The following is a 16,501-nucleotide window of genomic DNA, read 5'->3' as shown; positions in this document are numbered from 1 at the left end:
CGGTGTGGCCGAGCGCTTCTAGGCGCTTCAGCCTGGAACCATGCGACCGCTACGGTCGCAGGTTCGAATCCTGCCTCGGGCATGGATGTGTGTGATGTCCTTAGGTTAGATAGGTTTAAGTAGTTCTGAGTCTAGAGGCCTGATGACCTCAGGTGTTAAGTCCCATAGTGCTCAGAGCCATTTGAAGTAGGCGTGCAGAGGCGGGAGATAACAGTTCATGGATATTGTTACCGTTTCACGTTCGGAAATCTGTCCGATTTGATCCATCATGCATTTTATATTCGGTCACGATTTTTATGCGTACTGGAAACATTGGTTGCTGTGGTGTTACGACCTCCTTCCCTTCGTTTACTGCAATTGCATTGCGCTCCACGACTCTGTTATTGACTTTGAATCATAGTTATTTAATATCAATGCTTCGTAGATACCTTAAATTGGCTTCATCACTGATACCACGTGCTCTTTCAGTCTGCTGAATAATTCCTGTTTCTGTGCAGCCTGGTGACGAGAGTTCGCAATCAGATGTCTTTCTGCATTTGTGGGTTTCCTGTACAATCTGTGTTCTAATTTTCCATCGGATTGTCTGTAAAATGTAAAGTATTTGAAATAGGTGCCTTTCAGATAGGTCTAGAAATCCTGGAGATTTTCCTAAGGCTAGAGAACGAATGTATCATGCACGTAACGGAGTCAGTGTTGCGGTTTTATAGATTAATGATTTTAATTTTGTATGGGAATTTAAGGAGATGAGATCTGGATAAACTGAAAGAACCAGAGTTTGTACAGAGTTTCAGGCAGAGCATAAGGGAACAATTGACAGGAATGGGGGAAAGAAGTACGGTAGAAGAAGAATGGGTAGCTCTGAGGAATGAAGTAGTGAAGGCAGCAGTGGATCAAGTAGGTAAAAAGACGAGGGCTAGTAGAACTCCTTGGGTAACAGAAGAAATATTGAACTTAAATGATGAAAGGAGAAAATATAAAAATGCAGTAAATGAAGCAGGCAAAAAGGAATACAAACGTCTCAAAAATGTGATCGACAGGAAGTGCAAAATGGCTAAACAGGGATGGCTAGAGGACAAATGTAAGGATGTAGAGGCTTATCTCACTAGGGGTAAGATAGATACTGCCTACAGGAAAATTAGAGAGACCTTTGGAGAAAAGAGAACCACTTGTATGAATATCAAGAACTCAGATAGAAACTCAGTTCTAAGCAAAGAAGGGAAAGCAGAAAGGTGGAAGGAGTGTATAGAGGGTCTATACAAGGGCGATGTACTTCAGGACAATATTATGGAAATGGAAGAGGATGTAGATGAAGATGAAATGGGAGATACGATACTGCGTGAAGAGTTTGACAGAGCACTGAAAGACCTGAGTCGAAACAAGGCCTCCGGAGTAGACAACATCCCATTAGAACTACTGACGGCCTTGGGAGAGCCAGTCGTGACAAGACTCTACCGTCTGGTGAGCAAGATGCACGAGACAGGCGAATTACCCTCAGACTTCAAGAAGAATATAATAATTGCAATGCCAAAGAAAGCAGGTGTGGCCAGATGTGAACATTACCGAACTATCAGTTTAATAAGTCACAGCTGCAAAATACTAACGCGAATTCTTTACAGAAGAATGGAAAAACTAATAGAAGCCGACCTCGGGGAAGATTAGTTCGAAATCCTTAGAAATATTGGAACACGTGAGGCAATACTGACCTTACGACTTATCTTAGAAGAAGGATTAAGGAAAGGCAAACCTACGTTTCTAGCATTTGTAGACTTAGAGAAAACTTTTGACAATCTTGACTGGAATACTCTCTTTCAAATTCTAAAGGTGGCAGGGGTGAAATACAGGGAGCGAAAGGTTATTTACAAATTGTACAGAAACTAGATGGCAGTTATAAGAGTCGAGGGACATGAAAGGGAAGCAGTGGTTGGGAAGGGAGTGAGACAGGGTTGTAGCCTCTCCCCGATGTTATTCAATCTGTTTATTGAGCAAGCAGTAAAGGAAACAAAAGAAAAATTCGGAGTAGGTATTAAAATCCATGGAGAAGAAATAAAAACTTTGAGGTTCGCCGATGACATTGTAATTCTATCAGAGACAGCAAAGGACTTGGAAGAGCAGTTGAACGGAATGGACAGCAAATCGAGGATAATGGATTGTAGTCGAATTAAGTCGGGTGATGCTGAGGGAATTAGATTAGGAAATGAGACACTTAAAGTAGTGAAGGAGTTTTGCAATTTGGGGAGCAAAATAACTGATGATGGTCGAAGTAGAGAAGATATAAAATGTATACTGGCAATGACAAGGAAAGTGTTTCTGAAGAAGAGAAATTTATTAACATCGAGTATAGATTTAAGTGTCAGGAAATCGTGTCTGAAAGTGTTTGTATGGAGTATAGCCATGTATGGAAGTGAAACATGAACGATAAATAGTTTGGACAAGAAGAGAATAGAAGCTTTCGAAATGTGGTGCTACAGAAGAATGCTGAAGATTAGATGGGTAGATCACATAACTAATGAGGAAGTATTGAATAGAATTGGGGAGAAGAGGAGTTTGTGGCACAACTTGACAAAAAGAAAGGACCGGTTAGTAGGACATGTTCTGAGGCATCATGGGATCACAAATTTAGCATTGGAGGGCAGCGTGAAGGGCAAAAATCGTAGAGGGAGACCAAGAGGTGAATACACTAAGCAGATTCAGAAGGATGTGGGTTGCAGTAAGTACTGGGAGATGAAGAAGCTTGCACAGGATAGGGTAGCATGGAGAGCTGCATCAAACCAGTATCAGGACTAAAGACCACAACAACATGGAGCTACAGTCATATAAAACTTTCTGGTAGATATAACCGCCATTTGACTGTTCAACAAGTTTTATTTCACAATCCAGATTGCGGCCTTACGCCGTTATCGGATGTTACAACGGTTATAAACCATATTCATATTGCAAAAATGTTCTTGCATTTATTTAAACAAAATTGGTTTATACAACCGGAGATATATTTTTTAGCAATGACTTAGGCTCTACTCAAGTCTAATGATATGATACTTGTAATATTTAATAACGGCGTAGGGCTGAAATCTAGATTGTGAAATAAAACCTGTTGTACAATCAAGTGGCGGTTATATCTTTCAGAAAGATTTTGTTGATGTTCCTCCGAGAGCTATCCTTGCGAAAGCTTCAAGAAATACAAGAAGGGCGTAGCAGAATCAACACCAGATTGCGAAATGAAGCACGATACACATTATTTTTGTTTACAGTTAAAGATACGAAGCGTATACGGCTCACAAAATTTCGGGTGGCAACAGCGTCACGAGTGCTACTGAAAGAGACGGGGAAACGGAAATCATTGGCTTAATGTCGTGTTACCTAATCAGGCCCACTACTTTCTGTCAGACACTGGACGCTCGGTGACAGAATGGAAACTCTGACTACCCAGTGTGACGGGCAGCCTTTGCAACCGTAACGAAGCGCCGCTTGTCCTGGCTGCACACAGTCAGAGCCTGTGGTGAATCAGGTGGCCGAGTGCAGTGGTGTGAGACTTAATCACCCCGGCTGCCATTCACCTGCTACCCGTCGAGTCCGGGAGGCTTTCTGTGTTCATTACGGGCTTCTGTGAGTAAATTACGTGGACCAGAGCGAGAAGTTTCGAGTTTCCAGTTAACCTTTCGCTCTATTTTCCTGCTGCTTTTGCTCTTCCCTGTAAGTAATCAGAGGATGAGGATGAGAAATTTTTTCCTCCCGACCTGCGGATAATGCATTAGAATTATCAAGTGAATACAGGCTAGCTTATATCGTAGAGCGAAAATTTCCTTAGAGTTTCTCTTACAGTTGTAAGGTTTTGCTTCTAGTCATCTCCACCCTAGTGCTTTTAGGTTGGAGGTTTTAATGGGTTGCAAGATGACTGGCTGCTCCATTTTATTTTCGTAGTCGGCCAGCCACTGTAATCTGCTTCCTTGTTTTACTCTCCTCTAACTGTTTCTTGCATCTCTCTGTTGTTTTCTTGTCTTCTTTTGTTCCTTTCAGTGTTCGTTGCCTTTCCTTCTTTCTTGTGGTCTTTCCTTTCTTTCCGTGTTGTCTCGTCTGTTTTATTCTCACACTTGTGAGGTTCTTTTATTAGGATCAAAGGACCGATGAACTCGTAGTTTGGTTCCTTCCCCCCCGCCCTCCCCCTTTAAACCAACCAACCAACCTTCCAGTCATCAGAATATATCCAGTTCTTTAGTTTTCGATGTTTACTAATCCGCAGCATTGCTTTGCAAACTAAAAGGTTAAAAAAAGCATTATTGAAATTACAAAGAGTTGAAGGAGATTGACTATGATAGACTGTAATGGAGAGCTGCAACAAACCAGTCTTCGAACAGATGTCCATGAAGACATAATCTACCATCAATGACGACGTTATTAGATATGAAGCGAAGCTTATAGAATGGCGGTCGACTGATGAATATGTGACACTGCAGCGCAGTTTCACCAAGCAGCAGGCAAAGGCAATAAACAGGGGACATGTCGATACCAGCGCACGACGTCTTTACGAATTACATTCCGTGTACTCAGTTGTACAATAACTAAGTTTCACAGTCAGGCGAGTGAACAACAAACCCAGATGTCTGCATTTGAGAGAGAAGACGTGTAGTAGGCCTCAAAGACGCTGGCTGGAGTAATCGGCGATTCGCTAGATATTTGAACAGTAGTCACGCCATTATTAGACGATATTCGCAGAAATCGGTGAACCACGACCGAACGCAGGGTCAAGAAGGAAGCGGCCGAATAAGAGAAAAGGCTGAACGAGCGGAGCGAGCTGTCGTCAGAGGGGGACTCACAGCCCCCGATCTGTCGTCATCATCATCGCTCCGATGTGCAATTGGTGCTTCTATTACAAGGAGGGTCCTTAATAGGCGGCCCACAGGAAGCACGCTGAGCTCGTGGCGCCGACTACTGTGCTCACAAACAAACTCACTTGCAATGATGTCACGCAGTTCGGGCTGTAATCTCATTAAATGGAGTAGAGTTGTCTTCATTGGCGAGTTTCGCTTCGAATTGAGCCCCGATGAGTAGCGAAGACGTGTCTGGAGACGGCCTGGATAACGGTGGGATGCCAACTGCCGTCCGCCACACGGCCCAACAACCAGTAGTGATGGTTTGATGAGCCATTTCTTTTCATAACAGGACCCCTTTGGCTGTCATCGGTGGCACACTCGAAGCATAGCGATATACTGCTATGTTGTGCCCCCTGGTATGCCATCCTGGGTTTACATTTCAGCAAGATAATGATCGCCTGCACATGTCGAGTGTGTTTATTGCTTGCCTTCGTGCTTGCCAGGTTCTGCCTTGGTCAGCAAGGCTCCCGGATCTCTCCTCATTTGAGAACGTTAGGAGCATTATGGTCAGGGCCTTTCAACCAATTCGAGTTTTTGACATAATAACGCGCCAATTGGCCAGTATTGGCGTGATATCCCTCAGGACATCCAACAGCACTGTCAGTCAATGCCAAGCCGAAAATTTCTTGCATAAGGACCAGGGGTGGACCAACGTGTTGCGGACTTGCCCGACTTGTGAAGCTCCATCCTTTCAATAACTAATCCATTTCTTTTTGAAATTGTAATTATTTGTTTGTCTGTACATGTGCATCACATCTAACGCCTTCCTACTGGAATAATTCCTTCGTGGTGCGTCTTTTTCTTGACTAAATCTGAATTGCAAGCCTTGCATTTGAACACCGATCCGCAACATTATAACCGCAGAGCCTTAACAACAGTACCATCTCACTGTGTATTTGAAGACTAATCGAACAGATTACTATTACATTGTTGTTATAGTCTCTTAGGTATATCGCACATGTCGATCAAGTAAACAGCTTCACTCTGTATGCACATAAATAAATACGAATTCAGAAATTATTCCAAACCATATGCCGCATACAGCAAACCAGTGATTAACAGTATTGGTTAAAAACAGTCTTGGTTGCAATTTTAGTCTTTCATTTTTCAACTACGCTTTTCACCTTATTTAGGCATCTACAGGTTATCTTAATTTGGTATTTCTTAGAAGAATCCTTTAGTCAGAGTACCCAAAGGCCATCGTCAAGTACACTCCTGGAAATAGAAAAAAGTACACATTGACACCGGTGTGTCAGACCCACCATACTTGCTACAGATACTGCGAGAGGGCTGTACAAGCAATGATCACACGCACGGCACAGCGGACCCACCAGAAACCGCGGTGTTGGCCGTCGAATGGCGCTAGCTGCGCAGCATTTGTGCACCGCCGCCGTCAGTGTCAGCCAGTTTGCCGTGGCATACGGAGCTCCATCGCAGTCTTTAACACTGGTAGCATTCCGCGACAGCATGGACGTGAACCGTATGTGCAGTTGACGCACTTTGAGCGAGGGCGTATAGTGGGCATGCGGGAGGCCGGGTGGACGTACCGCCGAATTGCTCAACACGTGGGGTGTGAGGTCTCCACAGTACATCGATGTTGTCGCCAGTGGTCGGCGGAAGGTGCACGTGCCCGTCGACCTGGGATCGGACCGCAGCGACGCACGGATGCACGCCAAGACCGTAGGATCCTACGCAGTGCCGTAGGGGACTGCACCGCCACCTCCCAGCAAATTAGGGACACTGTTGCTCCTGGGGTATCGGCGAGGACCATTCGCAAACGTCTCTATGAAGCTGGGCTACGGTCCCGCACACCGTTAGGCTGTCTTCCGCTCACGCCCCAACATCGTGCAGCCCGCCTCCAGTGGTGTCGCGACAGGCGTGAATGGAGGGACGAATGGAGACGTGTCGTCTTCAGCTATGAGAGTCGCTGCTGCCTTGGTGCCAATGATGGTCGTATGCGTGTTTGGCGCCGTGCAGGTGAGCGCCACAATCAGGACTGCATACGACCGAGGCAGACAGGGCCAACACCCGGCATCATGGTGTGGGGAGCGATCTCCTACACTGGCTGTACACCTCTGGTGATCGTCGAGGGGACACTGAATAGTGCACGGTACATCCAAACTGTCATCGAACCCATCGTTCTACCATTCCTAGACCAGCAAGGGAACTTGCTGTTCCAACAGGACAATGCATGTCCGTATGTATCCCGTGCCACCCAACGTGCTCTAGAAGGTGTAAGTCAACTACCCTGGCCAGCAAGATCTCCGGATCTGTCCCCCATTGAGCATGTTTGGGACTGGATGAAGCGTCGTCTCATGCGGTCTGCACGTCCAGCACGAACGCTGGTCCAACTGAGGCGCCAGGTGGAAATGGCATTGCAAGCCGTTCCACAGGACTGCATCCAGCATCTCTACGATCGTCTCCATGGGAGAATAGCAGCCTGCATTGCTGTGAAAGGTGGATATATCCACTGTACTAGTGCCGAAATTGTGCATGCTCTGTTGCCTGTGTCTATGTGCCTGTGGTTCTGTCAGTGTGATCATGTGATGTATCTGACCCCAGGAATGTGTCAATAAAGTTTCCCCTTCCTGGGACAATGAATTCACGGTGTTCTTATTTCAATTTCCAGGAGTGTATATCAGGCCAACATCGCCTTCGTTAAACTCAGATATGGAGCTGGCAGCTAGCAGTCATGGGAGCCAGTCAAACGCTGATAAATACTTCCATGTAGAGTACGTTTAATGTTGTTAAAAATATCGTGCTACTTCAGTTTTCATTCATTTCGTGTCTTCTGCGACCTACAACTGAAATTCAGTGAGTATCTGTGTGATCCGCCATCCTTCTAAAAGTTGTCTAGGGGAGGCTTACAGCTATTTATAAAAAATCTAGATGCATTATTGAGCTACCTGTCAGATAAGAAGTAAGAATTAATATTTTGTAGAGTTTTCACTGTAAATCTCTTAAGGTATTCAGATTGTAAAAATTAAAGTGAATCATTACTTGGGTTTTCAGTCTGACTTCAATGGTAAACTCTCCAACTCGTTTGCAGCAAAATAGCAGGACCCTGATTGATAACATTCTTATAGGCAGTGATGAGGCTGAAACAATTGTGTACCCATTTGGTAAAGGGCTATCTGATCATGATGCACAATTAATATAAATAATGACGTAGCAGTTTACAGCTCTGAGGCATGTTCATAGAAAGCAGTGAGTGTTGTTAGTAAAAATGATAAAATTTTTAAGAATTTGTTAAAAGACTCAGTATGTAACGAAGTAAACATACAAAGAGAAGTGCTGTTAAATACTTTCCACAGTAAATTCGTGTTGATATTTGAAAGTAGCTTTCTTAAAAAGTTATCTGGAATGTCCACCAAAAAAACAAGTAAGCCTTGGATAAATATAGGAACAGGGAAATTTATACAGTGGCTAGAATATGCCAAGCCCTGACGTTACTTGCATTCCACAAAAATTTTAAAATAGTATAAGGAAAGTCATTTAAGTTTACAGAAATATGCACATTCTAAAATCAATCAATAATGTACATAATGAAATGAAAGCTATACTGTGAAGTAGGAGACAGGACACTCAATCACTATACAAAATAACACAACAACTGAATCCCAGAAGGATTGATCGACTAAGAATGCTGTTCATATATTCACTCACCTAATATGAATGTCTTAAACAATAAAGTGTCACCAGATGGTGTTTTTTATGACTTTCCAAGACATGACCATGATACACTCTTAGAAAAATTTGCGTTTTATGGAATTGATGGCGCTCACACAACTAATTTGAACGAAAAGCAAAAGATAATGCTGAACAGTTCAAACAATGTTGAAAGGAGAGAAAATTTTAATGGCTGGAGAAAACTCCAAAGATAGTTTAAAAGGATGGACTCCCCCTGCATTACCATGAAAAAAATTCAGTTCTCTATAACAAATGCGGTCATAACAGCTCTTGACCAAGCACATGAACAGGAGTCAGTAAAGAGGGTAGAATGCTCCACATTTTTTTAATGTATATATTGATAAAATCTTGAAGTGGAAGATGCATATTACTGAGCGGCTCAGATTAAGTTCAGCTACATTTGTTTTAAGTTCAGCTACATTTGTTTTAAGTCCAGCTACATTTGTTTTACATATAACTGATAATACTGAAAAAAATCAACTTCTGACAAATTTTGCGTATTTCAACTCAATAATATCTTATGGAATATTTTTCTGGGATAACTCATCATTTAGAAAGAAAGCATTGATTCCTCAAAAGCAAACAGTAAGAATAATATGTGATGTTCACCTCTTCAAACATTTATGCATTTTAACCGCACCATCACAATACATGTATTCGCTTAAGAGAGCCATCATAAAGAAATTTTCACAATTTGAGAAGAATAGTGATGTCAATTTCTACAACTCTACCTTTATTACCCATTATTAACGCTGTCAGTGGCTCAGAATGGGGTTCAATATGAAGCAACAAAAAAATTTGGATCATTTGGCCAAAACCATAAAATGTATGACAGGAAGCGAACCAAGTTTTAAACCTAACCAAATACTTCTCCTGAACAACGTCTTGTATCTATGGACGAATTTTTATTCCAAAACTGATACCCCTAAAAAAAATCAGGTTGATGTGTAGGAGTAAAATATATCTTCATTGTTGTTAACACTAATGTCACATACATATAATGTAAACTGACTCGTTCTGCATCATTCCAGTTCAAGGAAAGTTCGAACGATCTATTCTATGAACCATTTAACTAACATACATCAGGTTTTCAGTTTTTTATCTGGGATATATACTCCAGAACAAATTTAATTATAGTTCTGTCCATCTGTTCTGACCAAAGTTTTCGGGAGTTTTCCCTTGATTGTAAGGCAATGGCCTTCCAAATATGCTCAGCTGGGAACAGCTCTCCAGCTATTTGGCTGAAAAATCTGCCTCTAGATGGATCATTTCTCGAAAAGCCAGATCTACCTAGAGAATTTAAGGTAAGTGTATAAAGAAAACGCAGTTCCACCTAACGCCCAGAGTTTCCTGTTTGACAACGGTGCAGGGTGTTTCTGAAATTCACCGACAGACTCGAAGTGATGGCAGGTAGCAGACTGAATATAAATATTGTTTTGTTTAGGTAGACATCTTCTCCAATCAGACGAGAACGATCGTGCCATCTCTGTATCACTTTACACGACACTGAGGAGGTCAAAATAGACAAACTGCACGAGCCAGATGAACAGACGGAGGAAATAACTCTCCGAAGAGAATCGTCAGTCATCTGTAAGCCGGTACTACCGCACTGTTCCTGAGTCAAGTAACTGAGTGAAGAAACGTTTGGTAATATATATTACTACCGCCTGCTTAATGGCATGTTCATGCACATTCACCATGTAACACGGAGAATCTACGTGACATGGAGTCGACATGTCCTTTGTACATTTGCAGGGGTATATGGCACCAATTGTCTAAGTCAGGGGTCTCCAAACTTTTTAGTCTGCGGGCCACATTGACTCCTCCACGAAGTCATAAGGGCCAAGATCTACGTAGTGGGATTAAAGCACCCTGCCACTCCATGATCACCGTAATGTAAGGCTAAAGTAAAGATCAAATCGCAAAAATCTAAGGTTGTGGGAATAGCTAGCACTGAAACGAACTACGATTTTTATTTAATTGCATAATTTTGATTGGTGGACGTACCTGACCGAAACTCTGGCGTATTTTATTCTGGCGAATTTCACCGACAAAAAAGTATGTTCTTCATGAAAGCGTCCTGCAAAGGTAACGAAATCTCAAAATCATTGTTAGCAACACTATTACTGCAAGACTTAACAGAGGTAGAGTATGTCAACGCATTGTTATTTCAAGCGGCGCAACAATAAGTTTTATTGTGTAGTCTTGTAGCGAGTAGCAGAGCCAACGTCGCGATGTATTGGTCGCGATAAGCCTCGAAACTCGATTGTTGGCATTATAGGTACCACCTCAAATATTTGGAGGGCCGGATACCGGGGATGTCCGGCCAGCTAACGCGGGCCGGTTTGGCGGCCCTCGCGGGCCGGTTTCGGCCCGTGGGCCGTAGTTTGGAGACCCCTGGTCTAATTAAAGCTTGTGAATCTCCAGGAAATTACGAGTCAGCTGCTTATGGGCGCTTGGCTGAAACCGTGTAGCATTCTGTTAAGTTCGGGTAAGACCAAGGCATCGACACGAGTCCACTCCTCAGCCCACTATATCACGATTTCGGCCTTGACATGGACAGTTATCCTGACGGAAGATGCCACAACTGTCAAGGAAGACAGGTATGAAATGATGCAAATGGCTGACAATAACGTTCACGCAGTTATCAGCCCGTAATTACTACCACACGTCCCGTAGACCCACAGGAAAATTCCCCTCCAATATGATACCGCCCCTACTGACTTGCATCCATTGCCAGGTGCATGATTTCATCAGCCTTTTGCGTGGATTGTGGTACACCCTGAAACGTCCCCTTAGGAAAATTATACATGACTGTGCTTAAACAGACACACAGTATTTTTAGCGCAAAGCAATCTGACTTTCAAAAATCCCTACGATAGAATGGCCCTGACTAACATTAACCTATACCTTGCACAAATCACTTGTCTCACCAACAATCTTCCTTACTCGAACTACTGCAATACAGCGAGCGCCACTACAGCCAGCTAAATAAAAGATTCAAACTATTGAAGGCACTAACTACTGGTAGGCATAGTTAGCAAAAGAAAGATTTTGATAGAGAACAAACAATGTATTTACCTTAATAGTATTCAAAAGTCATAATATATATAGCAGTTCACGACATCCAATCTTACAAATTTAAAAACTCCCCATTTCTCTCCCCACATCCACCATTGCTGGCGGCTCATCTCCAACTGCCCAACGTTACGCGCTGTTAACATCCATCTGCCCAAAAGTACAATGGCGACTATTACAACAATGCCACCCAGCCACAGACTTCACACAGCACAGCCAGTCATTTTCATACAGAGCGCTACGTGGCGTTACCAATATAAAAACCTAAACAACCTACTTACACCCCGTGCACTACTGTAACAGGAAAAGTGATTTAACTGACTAGGTGACACATTTTCATTGATCCATGGTGGATTCTCGATAACCCCGAGCTTGTTGCAATCTTAATCAGCCACACTGTAGAGCCAAAGAAACTGGTACAACTGCCTAATATCGTGCATGGACTCTACTAATGTAAGAAGTAGTGCTGGAGGGAACTGATGACGAGAATCCTGCAGTGCTAACCATAAATTTGTAAGAGTACGACGGGGTGGAGATTCCTTCTGAACAGGACGTTGCAAGGCATCCCATTCCCCAATAGTGTTTATGTCTGGGTACTTTTGTAGCCAGAGGAACTGTTTAAACGCACAAGCGTGTTCCTGGAGCCACTCTGTAGCAGTTCTGTAAGTGTGGGGTGTCGAATTGTCTTGCTGGAATTGCCCAAGTCCGAATAAATGCACAATGGACACGAATGGATGCATGTGATCAGACAAGATGCTTACGTACATGTCACCTGTTAGAGTCGTATCCAAACGCATCAGGGGTCCCATATCACTCCAACCGCACACGCCCCACATCATTACAGAGCCCCCACCAGGTTGAACAGTCTCCTGCTAAAATGCGGGTCCTTGGAATCTTGAGGTTATCTCCATATTCTTACACGTCCATCTGCTCGATACAATTTGAAACGAGATTCGTCCGACCAGGCAACATGTTTCCAGTCATCAACAGTCCAGTGTCGGTGTTGACGGGCCCAGGCGAAGCGTAAAGATTTGTGTCGTGCAGTCATCAAGGGTACACGAGTGGGCCTTCGGCTCCGAAAGCACATATCAGTGATGTTTCGCACGTTGATATTTGTTGATGGTCCAGCGTTGGAATATGCAGCAGTTTGCGGAACGGCTGCACTTCCGTCACTTTGAACGATTCTCTTCAGTCGTCGTTGCTGCCGCATCGATGTCGGAGATTTAAAGTTTTACGGGATTCCTGATATTCACGGTACACTCGTGAAGTGGTCGTACGGGAAAATCCCAACCTCATCGCTACCTCGGAGGTGCTGTGTCCTATCGCTCGTGCGCCAACTATAACAGCACGTTCAAACTGACTCAGATCTTGGTAACCTGCCATTGTAACAACAGTAATCGATCTAACTGCGTCAGACACTTGTTGTTTTATACAGGCGTTTCCGACCGCAGTGCCGTATTCTGAGTCTTTATATAACTCTGTATTTCAATATGCCTACCTATATCAGTTTCTTTAGCTCTTGACTGTGTGTCGTTGGGTAAATTTTCTAACATATAAGAGTCGTCCGCTGCGGAACTCGATGTTCAACAAGGTGTGCGAAACAGTGTTTTCCGAAACCCTCGTAGCTTCGTTGCCCACTCGTCTTTCCACTGTCCTTCAAATACTTCTCGTAGATGCTCACGAAAGAACCTCCCGTACATCTGATTTTCTTCGCCGTTTTCCGAGATGCTCGATCCCAGGCACGGGGCCTTAACTATCTGCTCTTTGTCAAAGTTGCTTATGTCTGTGAACGGCCTCATTTACGGTCGGTACTGTCTCTTTTTATTAATTCATCTCCTCCGCCCCTTATGGGCGGGGGATGAGTTGTCGGCGGTTGAGAGATCCCCACTCTTCAACCAAAGAATAGGTAATATGCACGAAAAACAGTATATTTAAACTTGTAGTGTATAAACATGATTTTAAAATTTGTAAAGGATGTGTTTAATAACTAATTTATTTATAAGAACGTTGACCTTATTCATTTTAAAAATTGAACACGCAAACTAAGAGGTGAAATGAAAATAATAAGAATATATTTAAAACACTTGAAACACGGAATGAAGTCTGTGGTCTTGAACACGGAGAACTGTACCTTTACTCAAAGTTCAAGGGTGCCTTGCACTCTAAGTAAGTTTATTTCCTTTTTATTCCCTCGACGAACTCCAGTTTGTACTTAGAACATGCAGGATGACCAGCAGGGCGATGTATTTAGAAAGGTTCTTTTTGTCGTCAGCTTTCTTGCCCTAAGTGATATAAAAAGTACACTTTACGAGGTGAAGGTGAAATGTATCCATTCGAAGTGCTGTCCCGAAAATAGAGATGGTTACCCGAAGAAATTCCGTGCATACACGACTACTGTCGTTTTATAGCTGTATAAAGGATCCGGTAATGAAGGGACGTCACTGATACGTTATAGACAGCTTTGTGGTTAAATGATTGGAGAATGTCAACGATGAAATCAGGGGACTCACATAAGATCATGGACTGAATTCCGAAATTATTATATGTTTATACTGTTCAATGTGTTTTACTCTGGTGTTTTTTCGTATAAATACGTATAGCGAATACTGGGTACATAGTGTTGAATTGAAATTTGGAAATTATTTGTATAGCAAAACAACTGTGTACATTCTTTTCTGCATTCGCTGACGTTATAAACGTGTAGGAGTTCGTGAAATTACTGTATACAGTAAAATAGTTAACGAGGAAGCTGTACCTCCGTACAACGGCGCGTTGCAGACACATCAGGGCTATATAAATTTTGTTCATGGAACGAGCCAACTTTTAACAATGACCAGCTGCAACTGGTTATTGTTAAAAGTTTGAATGCGCATTTCATGAAAACATGTATTTCACGCCTGATTTGCATTTCATCCTTTCTTTTTTTCATTATATTCCATCGATATTCAGTAGCTTTGATGGAATTTCGTCGCAAGTGAGTATGAATGTGATACAGCAGTCAGATTGTTTGACGTGCACATTTCACGGCCCAGTATAAATCGTATTTTCAGACAATAAGGAAATGCAGCTGTAGTTATAAGTATTTACCATTCTTCTTCTTCTCATGGCCAAAAAACGAAACAGCAACACACTATGTAAAAACGTTCGGGTACAAAAATTAAAGAGTACAAACGAAATTAAACAAGAAAACAGTTCTGCAGATAGGTTTGAAGTTACACTAATATCAGAGAAATTAGGGTAGCAGAAGGTACACTGTGACAAAACCGAAAATGGAAAGTGTATTTATATGTTAACAATCTACATTCACTATTTACATAATGTAACACTAAAGAGTGAAGCTCTTTAGCTCAGTGGGTAAGAGTTAGACGAAAAGTTCAAAGGTGATCTTAGTGTTTTTTCTGTACATATCGCTTGTATCACGTCTGGCAGAGACTTTTGTATGTGAAAAATACCTGGAGGCCCCAATGTCGCGAGGTGTAATAAATGTCTAAATAAATAAGTAAATACCTATGGCTGGCATCGTGGCTGTCAGTTCGGAGATCGGTGGAAGTCAAGGACATACTGCCATCAACAGCTGGTAAGGTAGCGCTGTTGTCGGACCAGCTTCCGAACTGAGGTCGGTATTACGTTTAATTCTAAAGTTAAATACTATTTTCACTTGACTCAGTGACAACGGCAATTATTATTACTTTTCTTTAAAAAATGGTCTTCATACTCAGTCTACCTTTCAGGCACTGAAAAGAGAATTCAGCTCTACTAGATCTGAGTCAGAACATCCATAGTCTTAAATCTACAGAAAAATCGTCTCCGAGGTATTGAACTGAATCTATTTCCATATTCCATAACTGCCATACAAGGTCTGATACGTCCAGAATCTTAGTTGCGCCTATGCTGAACGCTATATCTTTCTCAATATCCTTCATTTCAGCTGGAACTAGTTTTTCAGTAACCTGTGTCTCATCCAAAGTTGTTTCCTATACAAGAGAAGATTTAAAGTTTATCTGGGGGTCATGAGCGTAGTTTTCCTCTAGCCAAAGTCTCCTATTCCTCCATCTACACTCCTGGAAATTGAAATAAGAACACCGTGAATTCATTGTCCCAGGAAGGGGAAACTTTACTGACACATTCCTGGGGTCAGATACATCACATGATCACACTGACAGAACCACAGGCACATAGACACAGGCAACAGAGCATGCACAATGTCGGCACTAGTACAGTGTATATCCACCTTTCGCAGCAATGCAGCCTGCTATTCTCCCATGGAGACGATCGTAGAGATGCTGGATGTAGTCCTGTGGAACGGCTTGCCATGCCATTTCCACCTGGCGCCTCAGTTGGACCAGCGTTCGTGCTGGACGTGCAGACCGCGTGAGACGACGCTTCAGCCAGTCCCAAACATGCTCAATGGGGGACAGATCCGGAGATCTTGCTGGCCAGGGTAGTAGACTTACACCTTCTAGAGCACGTTGGGTGGCACAGGATACATGCGGACGTGCATTGTCCTGTTGGAACAGCAAGTTCCCTTGCCGGTCTAGGAATGGTAGAACGATGGGTTCGATGACGGTTTGGATGTACCGTGCACTATTCAGTGTCCCCTCGACGATCACCAGAGGTGTACGGCTAGTGTAGGAGATCGCTCCCCACACCATGATGCCGGGTGTTGGCCCTGTGTGCCTCGGTCGTATGCAGTCCTGATTGTGGCGCTCACCTGCACAGCGCCAAACACGCATACGACCATCATTGGCACCAAGGCAGAAGCGACTCTCATCGCTGAAGACGACACGTCTTCATTCGTCCCTCCATTCACGCCTGTCGCGACACCACTGGAGGCGGGGCGTGATCGGAAGACGGCCTAACGGTGT

The sequence above is a fragment of the Schistocerca gregaria genome, chromosome 2 (genome assembly GCF_023897955.1).
Source record: "Schistocerca gregaria isolate iqSchGreg1 chromosome 2, iqSchGreg1.2, whole genome shotgun sequence".
In the NCBI taxonomy this organism is placed as follows: domain Eukaryota; kingdom Metazoa; phylum Arthropoda; class Insecta; order Orthoptera; family Acrididae; genus Schistocerca; species Schistocerca gregaria.
Note: the sequence above shows the minus strand (reverse complement) of the source record.